The sequence below is a fragment of the Acartia tonsa genome, chromosome 2, assembly GCF_053477335.1.
Source record: "Acartia tonsa isolate MP-2025a chromosome 2, ASM5347733v1, whole genome shotgun sequence".
Lineage (NCBI taxonomy): Eukaryota > Metazoa > Arthropoda > Copepoda > Calanoida > Acartiidae > Acartia > Acartia tonsa.
In genome coordinates this window covers 49,977,450-49,998,878 of record NC_137261.1, presented here as the reverse complement: position 1 = coordinate 49,998,878, position 21,429 = coordinate 49,977,450, and the positions used below count along the sequence as shown (strand labels likewise).

The 21,429-nt window shown below is 38.8% G+C and overlaps 1 protein-coding gene and 1 long non-coding RNA gene across 5 annotated transcripts in view; both read right to left on the bottom strand.

Annotated features, from left to right (window-relative positions):
- lig (ubiquitin-associated protein-like lingerer) overlaps positions 1 to 21,429 on the bottom strand; it is a 498,059-nt gene that overhangs the window by 43,952 nt on the left and 432,678 nt on the right. The window lies entirely within an intron of this gene.
- Positions 209 to 19,961, bottom strand: LOC145312843 (uncharacterized). The gene is made up of 3 exons (XR_013877143.1): positions 19,893 to 19,961; positions 7,241 to 7,297; positions 209 to 280 (listed from the first exon to the last, which is right to left on the bottom strand). It is a non-coding gene; the product is annotated as an uncharacterized LOC145312843 (long non-coding RNA).

Genomic DNA, 21,429 nt, shown 5'->3' with positions numbered 1-21,429 from the left:
GTATACGTGGATATTGTGAAGATTCTCAAATAGCCTGATATATAAAATGTTTTATCCCAGCTGGCTAATGTTACAATACTCTAATTTCTCCCTTGCCATTGATTGAACGTATGGAGCAATATCTGGGAACTATATTAGCAACCAAAATTGACGAAAAAAATTCCCCTGTGAAAATATCCATGTATTCTATATCCATTTTTAAACAATTACCTTAAATGACAAATGCTACAACTAATGGATAATGTAGAACCCAAAACTGCTTCTTCATATCTTATTCTACCTAAAAGAAATGTGGAATAAATATAGATTATGATTCATAATAAGTAAATTTGACCTATTAGAATACAGAGTTGGAACGTGAACACATTTTGGTACAAAAAAGCCCGTTTTTAATAGGCAGTTTTTTGATTTTATCAAAATATAAGTCAGCTATAAACAGCCGAAAACGTAGGATGAAGCTAGTTCTTTAAAAAAATTCGTCGCTCGTATTATTTGAATGAATCATACGCAACAACTAATCATAAACAAAATTTGTGTCTGCTAGAAATTCAGGAATCTCAATGAATAAAACAATGGCCGATAAATTGATGTATTTCCCGAATGATGATACATAAAATTAACTATTCTGTAGATTACAAATAGTGGTTAAAACGTTAGGACATTGAACTTAATGAACCAACCAATCAAAAATCAATAAATGTCCCAAAAGTTGCTAAGCTATCGAATAAGAAAACGTTATCATAAAACTTGGGGTCTAGTGTAATAAACAGACCAATGCCCCCTACATGAATACAACAAATTAGAAAATAACTGTTTAAAATCAAACATTTACCCAAGAAGACATCCTACGAAATAGATAGGCATCCTTATTTTTCATTTTTTCTTATATAAAACGTTCTTGTTAAAATTTTTAAGAAGTTAATATATTACAAATTTTCTACTTAAAAGATGAATGTTTAAATTTCTGCATCCTTAGTAAATTCTTTTAAACTTTATTTTTCCTTTTCAAAATATTATGAAGCATGTATTTTTAAAAGCCAGAATATTCTTTGATTTGTAATTACAAAATTTTCTATCCCTTTCCAATTTTTTACCAGTCTATTTTTTACAAAAGTTATTAGATGTGAAAATTATACTGATAAAAAAAACACGATCTTTCATTCGACGGCCCATATATTTGGGAACTTTTATTATATTTGAGTGGAATGAAGGTCTTGCCGAGATCTTAAGCTAATTCTTTTTAATTGTTTATAAATTTTTAGAAAGTATATAGCCTAAAACCTGACCTCTAGAAGTACTCCCTAAAAATAAAGATCTTATTGACACATTCAGCTTCTGATATGTATATTACTTTAAATTCATTCTGTTTACCAAACTTTGGGTGTAATTGTCGACTAGTCCAATATAATTTTCATTGATAATCAAAACAAATTAAGGCCGATGTGCAGTGCATGCACCTTAGAATTTAATTAAAACAAGGATGACTTGACAACATCCATAAGCTCAAAAATACGGGGTAGCTTTGCTAATGTAACGTATGTTTAACAAATTAGGAATATTTCAAAACAAAAAAAAACATTAAATTGTGTATTGTAAAGTACAAAAAAACTTAATAACTAAAGCAAATGTTATGAAGAACTTGCAAATTCTAGCGTATAGCCATGCTGGGTTTGCAAGGGTGTACGCGAGTGAGTGTAGACTGCGTAAACACAGTGTTCGTACTTGTTCTTATGGACATATTTATTTACAGAGTAGCCTCAACATTGATAATTAAATCATTGTACAAAAATAAAACAATAAGCAAAGTCTGCTTGATCACAAGAATCTGGGGAAAAGACAATGGATGACATTTTACTTTTTCTTGATAAAGTTGTATGTAATGCTGCATTTGTTATTTATTCGTTAGTAACTAGCGACTGCACCCGTAGCATCTAGGGACTTTATCAAAGGTGATAAGAAAAGCAGAAAAAGGCCTTAAATCATCCTAAGACTTATCAAACAATATACTTAAATCATTTAGGGACCTTTGTGAAGCTTCCATAGAATGGAGAACTAATTTGGTTTAGTTGTTATCGAAATCTTATTCTACAGACTAACAATCTTTACTGCTTTATATAATAGGATGAGAAAAAAGTTGTAAAATAATATATACGACATTATCCATTCCCTTCCTGAATTAATCAATTTAAAAGTTTCAATTAACTGAGATGCTTAATTAACAAAGTTGGTTGAAAAATAATTTCTTAATGTCGAATCCAGGGACAATGAAATGGTACCCGAAGAAAATCTCAATCTTAAAACTCAATAACATAAAATGCCCGATAAATTAATGGGCATCGCCAAAAATAATGCAAAAAATTACCCATTCTGTAAATTACAATTAGTTGTTGAAACGTTTGGATACTCATCTTAATGAATCAACCAATTAAAATTCAATAAAAGTCCTCAAAGTTCTTAAGCCAACGAATAAGGAAACGATATCATAAAATTTTCGGAACTGGTGCATTAAACAGTCCAATTTCCCCTCCCTCCATGATATTTTAGAATGGTGGATAAGTTATTGAACCAGGGAAAAGTATTGCGAGCTTATTCAAAAAAACCAAAGATTATACTTTCAAGTATGACTTTGAATCCAAAAGAACCGGTTCTCAGCCCTACTGAAAATCATGTATAGCATCGTATAACAGACAATTTTCCACGAACGAAAATTTATTAAAATCATAGGTTTAAAAATTTGAATATTGGAATATTTAAATAGTTTTTCAACATTAGATACTTTGTTAAGGCCATGCAAATATCCTCGCTCTGTTCTTAAAGACCCATATAGGTTTGCTGGCATCCTGTGACCACCAAGATAGTGCTATCAAAAATGTTATTCGTTCAACGCTACATACCCTCGAGGGATTAGGGTTAATTTTTTTTTTTTGCAGGGAACGAAAGAAATATATTCAAGCATTTGGAAATTTCTCTCTCTCTCCTATTCCTTTGTTGCTGGTATTTTTAAAAGGCCTAATTATTGGATTTGAAAATATTTTAGAAATGATTTATTGTACAATGCAATGTAGATAGTTTTATTTCAATAGATTAATTGTTACCTGGCCCTTACACCAGATTATCATGTACTCTAATGAAGTGAAACTTGTAGCTGGCTAAGATAATGATACCCCCATTCACCCTCATTACCCCATCCCCTCCCTTCATTTTGGATGAACGAACTGACCAATAAGAAATGTCCATATTAGCATTCTAAATTGAAGACAATTTTTCCCCTGTCATAATATCAACGTATAATCTAAATACATTTTTATTTCTATCTTGTACAACAATTGTACAAAAAAAACAGTAAAAGTGTCTGACTATGACGTCAGAAAAAATTAACATTTAACCAATGAGAGGCCGCTATATATTTTACCATTGTGAATACTGGCTTCTCATTGGTTAATTGTTAATTTTTTCTGACGTCATAGTCAGACACTTTTACTGTTTTCTTGTACAATGAATTTAAATGCAAACATATAAAATAATCTTCCTCCTAACTATAAACTACTCTTTCACATTTAGAAAGAATATAAAATTGTATAAAGAAATGTTTTCAATTGTCTAAATTTTTTATAAAACCTTGTACCCAGCATCCCTGAAAAGTAAAGTGAATGCACAACAAAGTGACCCAGAAATCTACTAGGTAGGGTGTTCCTACAAATGAGCAATTGGTAAAAAATCAATTCCTACAACAATTTGTCCTGTTCGCATTGGTAAATAATGGATGAAGAATATACGTGGATAGCAGGGGAAAAATTGTCGTCAATTTAGCTTGCTAACATGGACATAACTTATTGGTAAGTTCGTTCATCCAAAATGAGGGGAGAGGATGGGGTAAGGAGGGTGAATAAGAGTATCATTATCTTAGCCATCTACAAGATTGTAGAGTACAAGTACATGATAATCTGGGTCATTTATTGGTCAGTTCGTTCATAAAGTAGGAGTGAGAGGAATGGAAGGGGGGATAGTTATTTTAGCCCGCTGCTTGTTACACTTTTTTAGAGAACATGAATCTGGTGTAAGATCCAAACAAGATTATATCAAATTAGTTAATAATATATTAAATAATTTTTTTTTAATCACGGAAAATTCTAATATAGATGATTTTTCCCAACCTTTTTAAAAGTTTTTCTATAATTAGGGTCGGTCCGTACGTCCGTAACGGATAGCTTTTTTCGTTAACTTGTTAGAATTGTTAAGCATGTTAGAATTGTCCTATTGATTTCAAACTTTGCATGGTGATTCATTTATTAGTTAGGTACGATTTAGAAAGCGTAGCAACTCTATAATCATTACCAAAATGTCCGTACGTCCATTTTAAACATGTTTTATTTTAAATTTTTTAACAACAAATTTTTATATGATCTAATAATCCGATTAATCTGATTTTTATTTACTGATTCCTGGGACAACAAAGTATAATGTTATAGGCGAAGAACTCTAAAATCAAGTCCTAAAAATGTAAGTATGTCCATAAACATTATCTTTTATCAAGCAGTTTTTCAACAAATTTACTTACAATTTTGCTTTGACCTTTATACATTTATATTCTGATTATTCAGTTCTGACACTATACAAGTGTTAATGTCCGTTTGTCTTAACGTTTCAGTGCTTCGCTTTTATGGATGTTGTCATCCTTGTTTTATCATAGAATAATATAATGAAAAGAAATTAGAAAACGATCTTTTATTGTGGAAAAAAATTTTCAAAACTAAATAATTAATTGTAAATTCAGTAGAAATAAATTGTTGACATGATATTTCATAATATACTATAGGGGATAACTATGTGACGTATTGGCTGCAGTAATCTAAAGGGATAAGACTATGGTCAATAAATTGATGAACATCTCCAATAATGATAAACAAAATTAACCCTTTTGTAGATTTACATTTGACAAGATTGCAGGTTTAATTATTTGTACACAAGCAGAAACATCTAAATTTACTCAGTAAATCAATTTAACATCAATGGATACAACATTTTCATGAAATATTAATTTTCTACTTAATTTTACAGAGATTTCCGTTACGAAGGGAAGTACCAACACTTATTATAGATAAGGTTTGCTTTTGAAGAAGATAGATGGCTATTTTCTCTAAATCAGGGAAATACTACCAGTAGCTGCGAATAGACCTTGAATTATGACGCTTGTTTAATTCAGTAGCCTAAAGCGGTGGCTTTGACAGGCAAGATTTGTATTAGTGTGGTAGTCGGACAGACTGTCACTTCCCAGAGCATACCACGCTCCGGGGCTCCCGATAAAACACGCAGGTATTTAATCCCTAACCATCACATTCCTAAGCCAACCCTTTCTTTTATTGACCGCCAGATAATGCGGTCAATTCTACCAGCCGCCGATGTGGGGAAGGGGTTGCCCCTCCCCCCTCATGTTCCAGATAACCTACCCTTTTCCGGGGGACGCCAGCCTTACCCCCACAGGGGCCTGCCCTTCTGCAATTCACCTGGCCTGCAGTCCCCCATTCTCTCCACACCCATTTTCTACCTAACCCAATATTGTAATCTGTTGTATAGAAAGCCATTAATTTGTTATGTATAATCAGTTCTAAAAAAATCTTCAAAACTGTAACTACTTGGAGTATTTTATTGATAGAATCATTAAGGCTAGGGGCTCTTTTGCCGGACTCACCAAATAGGGTTGAACTGCTTCACCCCTATTACATTAGGAATAAAATGTTTTGATCAACTGTATCATTTTCAAACTTCAAAAAACCAGGGATCTTAAGGGATAAGACAATGGTCACTAAATTGATGTACATTCCTAATGATAAATTCTCAAATTTATCCTTTCTGTAGATTACAATTAGTGGTTCAAAAGTTTAAATACAACCAATCAAAATTAACTAAAAGCCCTCAAAGTTGTTAAGCAAAGAATAAGGCAACGTCATTAAAAAAACTTTGGGGACCAGATAATAAACAGGCCAATGTCTCTCCCGCCCTGTTAAAAAATGTACAAAATTGTTATACCTTTTAGGGACACGGAGATAAGACTATCATCGATAAATTAATCTTGCCCAATTCACAACTCTTATTAGTTAACTTTTTACATATCAAATTTGAGGGATGAAAAGTTTGTAGATGAATTAATCTATTATTGTTTCTCTCTCCCTCTATCCTAGTATTTTTCTTATTACTGAAAATTTATTGAATTGGGGGGGGGGGGGGGGGGATTTTAGCACAAATGACTAATTCGGGATATTGTTAGAAAGTTAGGTAAGGACAAAATCAAGGGAAGGCTAATGGATGGATAAACCAGTTAGGGGGATGCAAACATTTTCACTCTCTTTAAACATAAACAAAGAATGTTAATATATTATAATAATACACCAACTTTAACTTGGAGCTGTTATCATATATCAGATTAACGTAGCTCTGTATAGTGCCTATACAAAAATAAACAATACAAATAACCATTGATAGGTTAATACACAGACTAAATTACCAATGGCAGACCAGTAAACATTTTTATTGACTAATGGTAGGCCAGTATCATACATAGCAGCCCAAATGAAATAATATCATTTCTTTGTGAGTATCGAATTTTTATCAAATCATTGGACTAATATTTGTGTAAGGATGATTTTATTCAAACTTGTATTTAATAAATTAACGGGGGTTAGAATATGTCCAGCCACCAAACTTGCAAATGCATTTTAATCAACTTCCAAAACAATTAGCCAAAAATATAAATTGACTATTGGACACAATAATAATATTACTCTACAAAGTTGGATTATTAAATATTACATAAACAAGGATAATTATAAACAAAGCATGGCAGCAAAAGAAATTTCGGGTATAGTCCTTTCGTAGCAACGCCTCTTAAGGGGCGTTCCGTCTTATTTTAAAAGAAGCTTTTGATAGGTTATTTTAGGTTAAGTTAAGTTAGGTGATTGCCCCACAGGGTTGGGCAGTTAGCCCCGCAGGGTTAGGATCTAGAAATAAGAAAAAAGCTACTGATAAAAATAAAATACGACGGAACGCCACTTACGTAAGGGACTACACTCGAAACTTTTTACGAACTACGTATTACATTTGAACTGAACGTGTTGCTCTTTTACTCAAGGATATTAGGTTAAGTAAAACCCAGACAATGCAATCAACCATTTCAGCTTGAGTTAAGTGCGCGATAGACCAAAAGCAAAAATTAATCAAACATAAGATACAGCAGTTGACTTACCTGGATGTTTAAAAAAACAGTGTTGACTTTCACTCTTGTGAGGTAGGGTGTCTCCACCTGGTAAAATTATTGTTTAGTTAAAGTTTTAAATTCGTAGAGTGACTCTATCTATAATACAATGTAGAACGATGTACGTCTGTCTCTCCGTCTGTCAGTCCGTCTGTCAGTCCGTCTGTCTGTCCGTCTGTCTTAAGCATAAGATCTCGGTAACCACTGAACCGATTGGGTTCTACTCTTCAGGGAATATACCTACTAGTCCTGTGGTGGTTTAAGGCAATTTTTTTTTTAAAATTACGAACGAACGATTGTATATATGTAGAAGAGGGACTTCCTAATACCTCTTTAAGAACTATTGTGGACATGCTTTTCAGATTAAACCTATTAGAAGAATTTAACATTGACAGTTGTTTAAATGAATGTAAAAATACCTAAACATTTCACCAGACCTTTTGGACTCGAAATGTAAAACATTTTTAACATATTAATATTAAGATATACTTTTTTTCATTGTTTTAATGAAAATACTTTTATCCAAAAGACAAAACTAATAAGAAAATCTGTGTGTTTACTGGATGTAAAAGTTACTAATAAAATGTCCAGTAAATGTAAAAAAAAAGTTCTTGTATGTTGTAAAATAAATATTTCTGTACATTATTAGGTATGTTTACTGTTATGTTCTTTGTATACTTTGTCTTTATCTGTTTCTAGATTTTGGCTTCGCCCCTAAAGTAACATTGATATATAGAGTATTTCAAGATAAATGTCTTTGGTAAAAACTTAATTATGCATAAAAAAAAATAATTATATAAAATACTATATTTGGAAAACCAATTCTGGTAAATTTATGTTTGAAATATTTAAAAATAATCATTTCAACAAATGCCTTAAAACTGGTTTTTCGAAAGGTTAAGGTTATAAACTTTAACCTATAAGAAGCTTCACTGCAAAGGAAAGCTTTATCGGCCCAGCGGTTTTCGATATCCTTTAGAACAAACATAAAGATAGAAAGACCTCATTTTACTTTTATATAAGTTGAATATAACATTAATGTTTCATAGTTGAAGAAGGTTACATTGTTAAAAAAAAATGAATTCCCCCAAGCGTGAGAACATTTTAATGTGGTATTCGGCAACCGTGAGCCATGCCTATGGCACCCCTGATCTGGGGTTCGGTGGAGGGTCAACGGCCCTCCCCCGAGTCCTGGGGAAGGGGTCTAGTGACCCCCTCCCTACGCTTAGAATTAATGATTGAATCTGTCATGTTTATTATGGTTAACTGTATTCTTAATTCTCCCCCACACTTTTCAGGGATGGGGGATCATTATTGCCCAAACTGACCATTGTATATGTATTATTTATGCTTTTATGTTATGATTATTTATTCCTATCCATGTTATTATTGTTTGTTGTATATAGCTTCAGTATCTTTTAAACCTTCAATAAAGTGACAACTGAAATTAGATGTTGATCATTATCTAGTGAAAGCTAGAGAAGCGTAGCTTCTCTATAGTAAGGTGTCCACGTCTGTCACACTGCCGTAATCTAATTGAACTCCGGTGTCTGCCATTTATCCTCGGCGGATACCACAACTTTGGTGACAGCTGTGTGAGATTACGGCGAACCACAAGTGTAGAGCAGACGCGCATCTGAGGCTAAGGTACTCCCAGCAGTGAATCTGGCAAAACTGACGCAAGCAACCTGAATTACCCACCCTGGACAGCAAAGTTTAACTCTGCATCCGGCAGTTGTGGAAGCGAGACAGCGAAATTCGACGAATAACCGCGAGCAGCGCTGATATCTAACGGAGAATTAAGCGCCAAAAGGGCTGAAACAGGCCTGCGGACCGGCTGAAACAAGCCAAATAAGTGTAAACGGCTGGAAATAGGCCAACTTTACTGCAAGAAATAGCAGGATCCGAACCAGTGGCGCTAGCAGGACGGGACATTCCCTGCCGCCATCAGCCGGATTTGGATCAGCGGCGCTAGCAGGACGGGACATTCCCTGCCGCCGATAGGCTGAAACATGCCACATAGCTGCAAGCTGCGAGCTAACATACGAGTGTAGTGCACCAGAACAGAGAAAAACTACGTCAACTCCGAGTATCCTGAGAAGCTACAACGCAGCCACCCATCTAGAAAACAGATATTATATCACATTTGCAGGGATTACCACCCTAGTGTGATGGCCAAACAATAGATTTATGAGCAAAGCTTGGCAAACAAATTGTTGTGTTGTGATAAATCTAAGAATAGAACAGGCTTGGATTATTGTGTATTGTGATAACAGCTAAAAATAGAACAGAGTTGGTAAACAAATCTGTTATGCAATTGTGATAAGGACAAAAATAGAAGCTAGATGTAATATAATCAAGACCCTGATATACAATCAAAACAATCTCAAGCCCACAGCACAACAACAATACACCCCTTATTCCAAGGGAAGGGGAGGGGCCCCTCTCCATTGAAGGCAAATACAATCAGGGTGATATAATAGATAAGCCTAGGATTAAGAAGAAAGGCCCTATTACACCAGCACACAGTTACCCCCCTCCCTCACAGGGGGAACGGACGGAGTTACCCCCGTCCCCTCACGCGCTTCCCCCTTCCTACCCACACTAGACTAAGTCCGTCTGTAGTGTGGGGCTAGCGATCGGACACACAGAGCGCCATTCACGGGTAGCGCAACAGAGTGCGGAAAATATCATAAATCCAACGGACGAAGCGGACCAATGAGAGAGCGAGTTGAGGGGTGAGAGCGCGTTTTCCCCGTGTGCGCGGATTTGACGGCGCGGACGCGCGTTACAAGGACAGGAGATTCCACGCACACACACACACACACACACTCACACCGGAGCGGAGCTACTCCATAGCATTTAACAGGGGTATTTAGCAAATAAAGAATTGCAAGTTTCTTTCCTTCTAGCTCTAGTGTGATAAAGGAAAACCCAATCAGTTCCTGACAGCAGTTCAGACCCTCAACATCTATCTACCTCTACCAGCCTACCCTACAACCTCAACACCTAACTAGTGATAAGTACAGCTAAGTTATATCTTTGCAACTAAACTCCCAACCTAGTGATACAAACAGTGTTGGCTGTTAGGCTAGGAAGCCTCAAGTGACAAACCATTCATTTTAGTACTGTATAACTTTGTGCCCGCCGTTTCACCGTTGACCCAATGGACCAGCATCAAGCCCCAGGAGGTGACCAAGCCCCAGGATGGCTCCAGGATGACCCTCAGCCGGCCCCAGCCGAGTACCGCAAGCTGATGCTGAGCAATCTGCCGGAGTTTAGAGGGCCGCCCAAGCAATCCTGGTCGGCACATATCCGCAGACTTGAGATGTCATGGGCGGCTTACCGCGTGCCACCTCATGATTCCCTCAACCGCCGCAACGCCCTACTACTGTCATTGGTAGGGCAAGCGGCGGAAATGGCGTCCCATCTGTTTGGCGAGGCAGGCCAAGCCTTGACCTACGAACAGGTCAAGACCGAGTGTGAATTGCTATTTCGCCCTGCTTTTGAATCCCAAACGCTTAAACAAGCGTTTAGGGATTACAAGCAACACTCGACAGAACCTATACAAGCGTACATATCAACTAAGTGCGCCTTGTATAGGGACGCCTACAACCATGAGGATCTTGAGTTGTTGGTGGACGAATTAAATCGTGGAATTCGTAACGCCAATGTAAAACGCCTCATGATGAACCATGAAATTACGAGTGTACCTGAGTACACTCGTAAGGCCATGTTCACCGTGACCATGGTTACTAAGCAGCTGAAGGAAGGTGTGTGCTTAGTGGACTCGACCGACGGGCTGACTGGATCTGCCTGCATCCAGTTGCCCCAATATGACGAGTCGGAGCCAATGGAGATTGGCTCCTTGGCTCCGGGTCTCCACCAGATGGGGAAGGTCGCTCCAGATGACAAGGTTCCAGGCCGCTGCTACCGCTGCCAGGGGAGAGGCCACCGAGCTCGAGACTGCCCAACGCCTGTGGAAGTTAGCCTAGAGGAGAGACGCACCCAGCCACGCCGTGACCGTTCTGCCAAGTGTGAGCGTTGCCACTATGACGGTCACACGGCGGCCGATTGTAGAGCTGACTGGGCCCAGGTAGCCAGCCGCAGGCGCACCGCCGACAAGGGTGCCCCTCCAGGGAAGCCCAGCAGAGTGGCCCATATGGAAGGGAGCGCGCCCCCAGCACCACCACAGCAAGCAGCCGCCCCCAGAGCTGCGGACCGAGCCGATGGGATGCCGCAGTTCGGGACTGTCCCAGCTAGGATCAACCTACTGGGCGGCGCGGCTGAACCCAACCGGGTTGGCCTAGGCTTCAGTCTTAACCATCTGGGGCCAGAGCTGATACAGCCCAACAACATAGCCGAGCCAGAGGTGCTGAGGCCCCAGCCTTTCAGCCTCAACATGATGGAACCTGCCCGACTGAGCCTACCCAGCAAGAGTGGAGGGGCGCTGCCCAGCGTCCCTGAGACGGTGTATGGGGAGGTCCTGGCAGCCGCCGAACGAGAGAGGCAGGAGGTGCTAGCCAGCACCTCTGCATCGATGTATGGGACGCCACCCGGCGTCGCCACCTGGGATGATGGGGGGGTGCTATCCAGCGCCTCCCACCTGGTGCCTGGGGCGACAACCGTCGCCGCCACCGAGATACCTGGATCCTGGAACGAGCCAGCCTCCAACCTGATGTCTGGGGCGACAACCGTCGCCGCCACCGAGAGACCTGAGTCCTGGAACGAGCCAGCGGTCCCAGAGGAAGGGGTGACACCCGTCACCCCCAGTCAGCCAGCGCCACCAGCCTGCAGGGAGAGCCCAGCTACATGCCATCCAGAGCCCCCTGCCAGCCAAGGGAACCCAGCTGCTCAACATCAGGATAAGTTGAATTTGTTAAATGTGTTGTATCCAAAATATTGTAAACACCCAGCCTTGCCTGTGCCCCCTGCACCTGAGGCTGGGAAGATTGAAATTTGGGAAAATAAGGACTTGCCTGTGCCACATGCACCTGAGTTCCTAGGGCAGGGGAGGGCAGTGAGTAAGGGCGAGCCTGTGCCACATGCACTTCAGCCCCATGCCACTGGGCATGCTTTGGACAAGGGAAGGGAGCACCTAGGGCTAGGGGAGCCGACACCCAGGCAAGTGCCAGTCGCTTGCCAGTCTGTCATTGGGGAGGGTATCGGGGTGCCTCGGCCGCATACAGATAACGCTCAATGGAAACTTGTATCTAGCCAGGAGCAGCCCAGCCGTGTCCAGTCCCAAGAAGCAGCCGTGACCAGAGCTGAAGATCCCCAGCCGCGTGTACGAGGAAGATGGTTGCCTGGAAGCCTCTCCCATTGGTGGATGGTCCTGTGGGGCCTCCTGCTGGCAGCCGTGTGGCCTACAACCAGCTACGTCCTGGTGGGGTGGGACTGTGCCAACCCCACCCATGTCACGTCTTACAATAAAGAAAAGATGTGTAACACGGAGCCCCTACACCAAGAGGTGCCCCTGGGCCATGAAGTACACGTCCTGCAGCAAGTCAAGGTGAGGGAAACCACTGGGTACAGTTGTCAGCTCACCGTGTCCCAGTGGACATTCAGGTGTGGGGTATGGGGTCACCTCAAGGTGACCTCGGTCCCCACCCTCATGAGGCCAACCAAGATAGACCCAGAAGCGTGCCGAGACCTGGCCAGGAACCGAGTCTACACGTTGCCAGGCAAGACCCAGCCACTGACGTTCCAGCTGAACCACCCCCTGTTCTTCACCATCGACATGGTGGGCGCCCTCGTCAACAGCCCCGAGGGGGTGGGTTGTGAGGGGGAGGACGTCCACTTTGAGGGCCAGCTATACCGCAATGAATTAGTGCTCCAGGAGCGACGGCTGCTGGTCAAGGAGGAGACCTATGTGGTGGAGGATGGACGGGTGGAGTCCCAGTCTGACCACTTGACCCTAGAGTGTCCCCATTCTGAGCTGTCCTGCATCACTGGAGAAGCAACCTACGTGTGGGACCACCTGGGGAGAGATTGCCCCTTGAGGCTGATCCGCAGCCTCCAGCCCAGCCTGGTGATGGAGGCATATCTGGTTGACCATCAGGCTCAGTTTTTCATCAACATGACCAACCCCACCTCGATTGTGAACTGCGACTTCGAGGCCCATGCCACAAACCATCCAGCGCTGTTCGTGGCAGCTGACCCAGCCGCGGCTGCGCTGCCCAGAGTGTCGGCCAGGGATGTTGACGTTCCCCTTCAAGCACAGATACATGCAGGTTATATTGGGTTTACCCTGGAAACGCGCATGAAAAGCACCGCAGCAGAAGAAGTGGCGGCCAACTGCTGGAAGCTCCAGCAACTAGACCCGGCCCACCCGGTGCGTGTCCAGGGGAGCACGTTCTCGGTACTGAGGGGAGACATCCTGCTGCAGCTGACCTGCCAACGTCACAAGTACGTTGTCCGCGAACACAAGGAGTGTTGGGACAAAGTGCCAGTAGAGCCCACAGGTTTTGTGGACGCTGTGACCTACCCCCTGACTGTGCACGCGGAGGAAGGCTGGATAGAGTTAACCCCCGCTCCCAAGAAGAGGCCACCCCCGCTGGATACGCCTAGGCAGTTGTTGACAGAACCCTTAGATGACTTCAGTTCAGGTGGCTTGTATTCGCAGGCTGAGTTGAACGACTGGCAACAACTGCTGGCGTTCCCAGCATACAAGAGTGCCATGCTGACCGGCCTATCCTATGGCTCCTGCGTTCAGCAAGGCAGCTGTTCGGCCACAGGAGACCATGGGATAGTGTCCTACAACATTGACCGACTGGCGGAGGAAGGAGAGGCAGCCCTGGATGTCTGGGCTGGATTTAGACAAGCCATCCACGAGTGGGGAGATGGCGCAGCCATACTGTGTTTGCTGTTGTTGATCCTCAAACTGCTGGGGGACCTAACCATCATCTCCCTGGCAGCAGCACAAGGAGGAGTCCGAGCAGCCCTGAATGCGATATCACAAGTGTTCCTGTACCATCCAGCTTTATATAGGAAAGCGCTGGCTAGAGCCAGGCTCAACCATGCCAAGTCCCGGGACTTTTCAGTGGACTGGGATGCCATTCCCATCGGCAGGGAAGCAGCAGAGGAAATGGTGTCTATGAAATCCACTGACAGCGGGCATGACCGCCCAGGTAGGCCAGGACCGCCCTCTGGCAGACCCCGCGGCCCCTCAGGAGGACAGGCCGCTGCTCAGACGATCAACCTGACAGCCAGTGCCCCAGCCGCTGCCAACAACAACCAGCAGGCCCCACTGCTGACTGTTCCAGCAACAACTGTGCCACCAGCAAACCTGATACCTGCCGGCGCTGACCAACGTGTCCAACCCAAGCCAGCCTCTGCCTTCTATCCCACATTGGGAGCCCATCAACCCTAAGAAGATACTCACCACTAGGATTCCATTGAATCATTATCGTTTGTATATATTTTAGCCCTAAGGAGCGGGCCGAAGGCCTCAACCACTGTCGGAAGTCTGGTAGGGAAACCCCCTCCCAGCCTTCCGAGGGGAGAGTTGTGGTATTCGGCAACCGTGAGCCATGCCTATGGCACCCCTGATCTGGGGTTCGGTGGAGGGTCAACGGCCCTCCCCCGAGTCCTGGGGAAGGGGTCTAGTGACCCCCTCCCTACGCTTAGAATTAATGATTGAATCTGTCATGTTTATTATGGTTAACTGTATTCTTAATTCTCCCCCACCCTTTTCAGGGATGGGGGATCATTATTGCCCAAACTGACCATTGTATATGTATTATTTATGCTTTTATGTTATGATTATTTATTCCTATCCATGTTATTATTGTTTGTTGTATATAGCTTCAGTATCTTTTAAACCTTCAATAAAGTGACAACTGAAATTAGATGTTGATCATTATCTAGTGAAAGCTAGAGAAGCGTAGCTTCTCTATAGTAAGGTGTCCACGTCTGTCACACTGCCGTAATCTAATTGAACTCCGGTGTCTGCCATTTATCCTCGGCGGATACCACATTAAGACCTGAAATTGATTCTTTTGTTTGATGAAATATCTAGAAAGAATCATTGAGCAACAAGGATGATTTCCTCCAATAGATTCAATAAATTAACAATATCTTTGAATGAAAATAATAGTATACTGTATATTAGAGAAAATTTGATGACATATCCTTATAATAAAGTAACAGGATGTCTGTGTGTTTGTATGTTTGAACCGTTTGTACCATCTATTGGCAAATAGCTGAATTTAAAATAGATTGAAAAGAAACAATTTCACGTGTCCCTTGAGGCCTCTAGAGGCGTAGCCTCTAGTATTAAACATGTAATGGTAGAATGTTAGCTAGATGTACAAGGGAGAGGGGTTAAAAGGGGTTAATATCCTCCAAAGCAAAAATATTTGGGGACGGGGCCTATGTTATTTCATAGTTTATTAGATTTGATACCCCATAGGTACCTCCATTTTTTTATGTGGGGGAGGGGGGGGAGGGGTATCAGTTCAATCTTTTGGTGCTTCGCTTAGTAATTGGTAAATTAATTTTTTTTTTGTGGGGGGGGGGGGTAAAAATGTCTAGATGAAAGTCAGACAGAAGGATGAGCACATTGATAGAAAGACATTGCTACCAAAAAGGGAAAGGATGAAATATAGAATCGTTGAGTAAAAATAATAGAAAATTAATGATAATGGACTTCTAGATCATTGAAGGGATAATAGATACCAAAGACTTTTCCTTTTTTAGAAATGTAAAATGTTTGAAAAGAGGACGTAGGGGGAGAAAGTCACTCAAAAATCAGCCACGTGACGTCATAAAAATGAGGGATTATCCATCTCTTTTTTTAGGGTTTTTCTTTCCCACTTCTCCTCTCATTTTTCTCATTTTTATGACGTCACGTGTCTGATTTTTGAGTGACTTTCTCCCCGTACAAAAGGACAATACTCAGCTTCTGTCAAAAAAAGTAGTACACATATCATAGCAACAATTGAAAAAAACTTTTTGGAAAACAATTAAATACATTTCCAGTATAGCTTCGAAACTGAATAATATCCGCTGGATTAAAATCGGTTCTTAGCCATACCGAAAAATTATATACAGCATCGTATTAACGAAAATTTTTCACGAATATTGAAATAAAAATCATAAAATTAGTACCAGCTTTGTTATCCCGAGCCTTCGGAAAGCTGTCTATAATACGAGGCGATAAAATTAAAGCTTCAAAATTAGGGTAAAATGCCAATATGTTTTTTCTGATTTATATAGAAATATGTACAGCTTCTCTATAATCCTTACTTCTTGCTGCCAAATCTTATATACTGTAGCTACAGAGATTTTCAAATATTCCTAAAAATGTCAACAACCTTGGGGACTCTTAATGAATTTTGATTGGTTGGTTCATTAAGTCGAGTGTCCAAACGTTTTAACCATGTAATCTAAAGAAAGGGGTAATTTTATGTATAATCATTGGGGAATCCCAATGGGGATGTACATCAATTTATCGTCAATTGTCTTATCCCTTTAGATCCCTGAGTGAAACATCGAATTATTGTATTTGAAAACCTGAATGTAGACGCAGACAAAACCTGGGGTATTATATTGATTTATATCTGTTTTTGCAAATTTTGCATATATTTAACCATTTTCTGCTGGGAGGAACAATTTTGTCAACTATCTTAAATTGATAATGAAGCTGTTATTTTTATCAACATATCAAATGAACTAATGATATATGTTTTTTTCTTTAAAAATTCGCCGGTGTTTTCCTCTTATTTTATTGGACCACAAATGAAATTTAAAAAAAAACATAAATAAAAAAGGAAAGGGAGGGGTTAAGAACTAGGTTTATGTGAAAGGTCTAAATATTCTTATAACCAATCTTAAATTATGAAGGGAAGAAAAATATGGCCATTTTCCCATCTATACATTTTATTGATATTAATATATATCAATATTTGGGACAAAATAAGATTTATTATTTGCAGGGCTTAGCAGCCGCACATCAGCCGCGACTAAGACTTAAATTTAAAACAAATTCTTTGAAACATTTAGTAAATATAGAGGTGCCATATTTGGATTAGGTTTAAACTTGCAGCTGATTTTTAAAATTGTAAGAAGTTGATTTCCCTGAGGCTAACAGGCGGCTGACGTAAGGCTGACGTGCGGGTGCCGAGCCCTGACACTTTGAATATTTCTTTTAGCCTATAAAGGCTACACATATTGTAAGCAGTGTAATAATTTGTAAAATCGAAGCTATTTTACATACTTTTAGGGTATGTTCAATTAAAGTCATTTTAGAATTTTCTCTTTATATTAAATCCATTCACGAGGAAAATTTTCAAAAGCGTAGCCAATCTGTAATAATAAATTAATTGACGTCGATGTATGCTTATTAATATGATTAATTTTAGTTTTAAACAAGGATGACAACATCCATAAAAGCGAAGCACTGAAACGGTAGGACAAACAGACATTAACAATTGTTTAGTGTCAGAACTGAATAATCATAATATAAATGTATAAGAGTCAAAGCAAAATTGTAAGTAAATTTGTTGAAAAAGTGCTTGATTTAGGATAATGTTTATGGACAAACTTACATTTTTAGGACTTGATTATAGAGTTGCTTCGCTTATTACATTATACTTTGTTGTCCCAGGAATCAATATACCAAAAATCAGATCAATCGGATGATTAGATCACATAAAAATTTGTTGTTAAAAAAGTAAAAAAATCAACATGTTTAAAATGGACGTACGAACATTTTGGTGATGATTATAGAGTTGCTACGCTTTCTAAATCGTGCCTAACTATTAAAGGAATCACCATACAAAATTTAAAATCGATATGACAATTCTAACATGCCTAAATTAACGAAAAAAGCTATCCGTTACGGACGTACGGACGGACGGACGGATGTACGGACGGACCGACCCTAATTATAGAAAAGCTTTGCTTTTAATAAGTGCAAAAGTAATCAGTATGATAATGTTTCAAAATATCCATTTCCTCGGAGCATGGAAATATATATTCATTATCTTTAATTCTAGGGCGGTTTCCCTTTAAGTTTCTATGCTCGCGAGGCACTTTGAGGGGAAAGCATTAATTATAGTATTGTAAATAATATTTATGCATGTTTATCATTTTAACATCTCCAAATACTTGATTATTGAATGCAGATTAAGATCCGCAAATACAAAGTTGATTAATATTCAGTCCTTGTTCTTTCATTATAGGTCATTCATTAAAACACTCTTTAATATATTCTCATAAAATCTTTTATTCCGTCAATTACATTCCTCTATAAACCTCAATTTCATACTAAACAAGGATGACCAACATCCATAAAAGCGAAGCTCTGAAATGTTAGAACAAAAGAAGATATATACTTGTAGTGTGTCAGAACTGATAAATCAAAACATAAATGTATAAATGTCGAACCAAAATTTTAATTAAATTTGTTGAAAAACTGCTTAAATACAGGATAATATTTAAGGACATTGTACTATGTTGTCCTAGGAATCAGAATTCCAAAAATCAAATCAATTGGATAATTTTATAACATACAAATTGGTTGTTAAAAAAAGTTAAAATTCAACATGTTTAAAATGGACATACGGACATTCTAGTAACGATTATAGAGTTGCTACGCTTTTTAAAACGTACCTACCTATACTACAGGAATCAACCATGCAAAGTTTGAAATCGATAGGACAATTATAACCTGCTTAAATTAACGAAAAAAGCCATCTGTTACAGACGTACGGACGGACCGACCCTAATGATAGAAAAGCTTCGCTTTTAAAAGAGTTTTGGAGCTTTTTCTATAACAAATTAGGTTAAGTTAGATTTAGGAAGATACCTGAAAAAAGATTTTAACAAAAAATAGGGAGAAGGCTACATGTGCAATAATAACAAAAAAGGGGTTCTACCAAAAAATCTCAATGACATTGTGAAATGGTTTCTTGGATGAATTAGAATTCAATTTTGCTGAAGATCCCACTCCACCATTCTTTTCTCATGCTGAGTTTCAACTTTTTTTTTTACATTTTTTTTATTAAATTAGAATCTTTTCAAGATATTGTGGTTACAGTTTTGATAAATATTACCTAATTTTGCCAAATATGAGGAAATAATGACATTGTTGTGTTTTACAAAAAAAAAAAAAATCTTTTAAATTAGCACGAAAGGATGAATGCCAGACCGTCTTCTTACTGGTCTTAAGTTTTTACTATTATGGGGATGGGTAACTTCACCCTAATAGGAGAATTCACAATTTAATAAACCCTAAAGGATTTCATATAAATTATTTTTCATATTTTTTTGAATGTCAAAAATTTATTCCTAAAAATATCTCAAGATTAAAAATGTAATAACTCGAAAAATTAATCAAATGCTGTTCATTTAATAATATGACAATTCATATGTTAATGAAAATGTTTTCGCACCCAATCCAAAAAAGGGTATGTAAAGAAGCTTATGCGCAAATCACGCGCGGCTTCCGAGCCTTGATAAGAACGAGACCGCGTAAATTAGCACCAATAAAGTTGACCAATGAGAGTCCAGTATACACTGTAATTGCCCTATGGTAACATTTGTACTGGCCTCTCATTGGTTATTTTCGTATGACGTAATTTTTTTTGGTGCCACTTTACGATGTCTCGATCAAAACCATTTGAAACTTATTACTTACCATGTATGAAGATTAGATATAACAAGAAAACATAATTTATTTGTTTTTCCATTCTTTTAGCCTGTATCTGAAAATAACAAAGAAAAACGTTTATTAATGCGCAGTTTGACTAAAGAAAAGCGTTTGATAGTATTACGCGACGGAAATCTATTTTCATTCGAATCCGGTGGATAGAAACCGGTTCTCATCCATACGAAAAAACTATGTCTTGCATCGTATTATATCCAGCTATTTACGAATATGAAAATATACAATCATAAGATTAAAACCAGTTTTTTAGCCCGTAACTTCGGCACCACGGGGCTAAAAAACTGGTTTTAATCTTATAATTGTACATTCTATATCCGCGGAAAGCCGTTTATAATACGATGAAAGAAATAACTATTCCTGTATCGCATCGAAACCGATTAATATCCACTAGATTAAAACCGGTTCTAAGCTAAACTAAAAAATCATTTATTGTATTGTATTAAAGTCAATTTTCTACGAATAGTAAGGCCCCTCGTGGCTAACGAAACTGGTTTCAATCTAGGTAGACGGGCATTCTACTACTGCTGGAGATAATAATGTAAAATTGATACTAATGTATTGAAGTATGAATTAAAACTGATAAATCTCCGCTGGTATTTTGTGGAACAGAGAGAATCTGTCCACAAATCTCTATTGCTCTCTTCTACCCAGGGAGGTATTGCAAACAAGCTCAAAGAATTATTTTACCGCTCACAATTTTAAAAATCAATCATGATGATACCTGTAACTTTTATGCACAATTTATAGAGCGCATGTAAATTTAAAAAACTTTTGACCATGATTATGCTATTTATCTAGCATTTGCAAATAATTTTGAGATAATAAGCGAAAACTCTCTATTATGAAGTCTCAAATTTTAAGTATATGTCCTTAAAAGCAACTTGTACTCAAATAAATCTTTTAGGGGATTTACACGAAATTTTTGTAGACTTTTATATTTTTGAAAATTGAATGTTACTTAAGATATGAAAATGTTCAATTGTCTCTCTTTTTTAGCTTCGGATTTATGGATGTTCACATCCTTGTTTTCTTGACATTCTAATTGTTTTAATATTAAGAAAAAATTATAGGAAAAACAAGACAAAATATGGGTGTATAAAAGATATAGCTATGGCAGCGCATTAACTCGAAAAAACGCCACTAGAAACCTCTAGGGGTACTTGAGGGAAGGGGAGTCGACGAAAATGTTGACTTCAAACAAGTATGGGCTCAAACCTGAGACTATTATAGATATACATTATCAATTTTTTACTAATTAAGTTTAATAAAATAAGACATAATCAAAAATAAAATAATCTTTTACAAATTTATTTTTCCGTCTTGAGTCTAAAAAAAGTTTTTACAAAAGAAAATTAAACTGTTGTAAAGTTTTGTGTTAAGCTTTGTTCAGTTGGGCGTTTTTAACAAATTATTGTAAACGAAAGTGAATGATATTTTTTTAACGAGAAACTTTTCTATAATTATGTCTGTTTGTATCTGAGAGTTATGTTATGTCCTAATAAGTTGC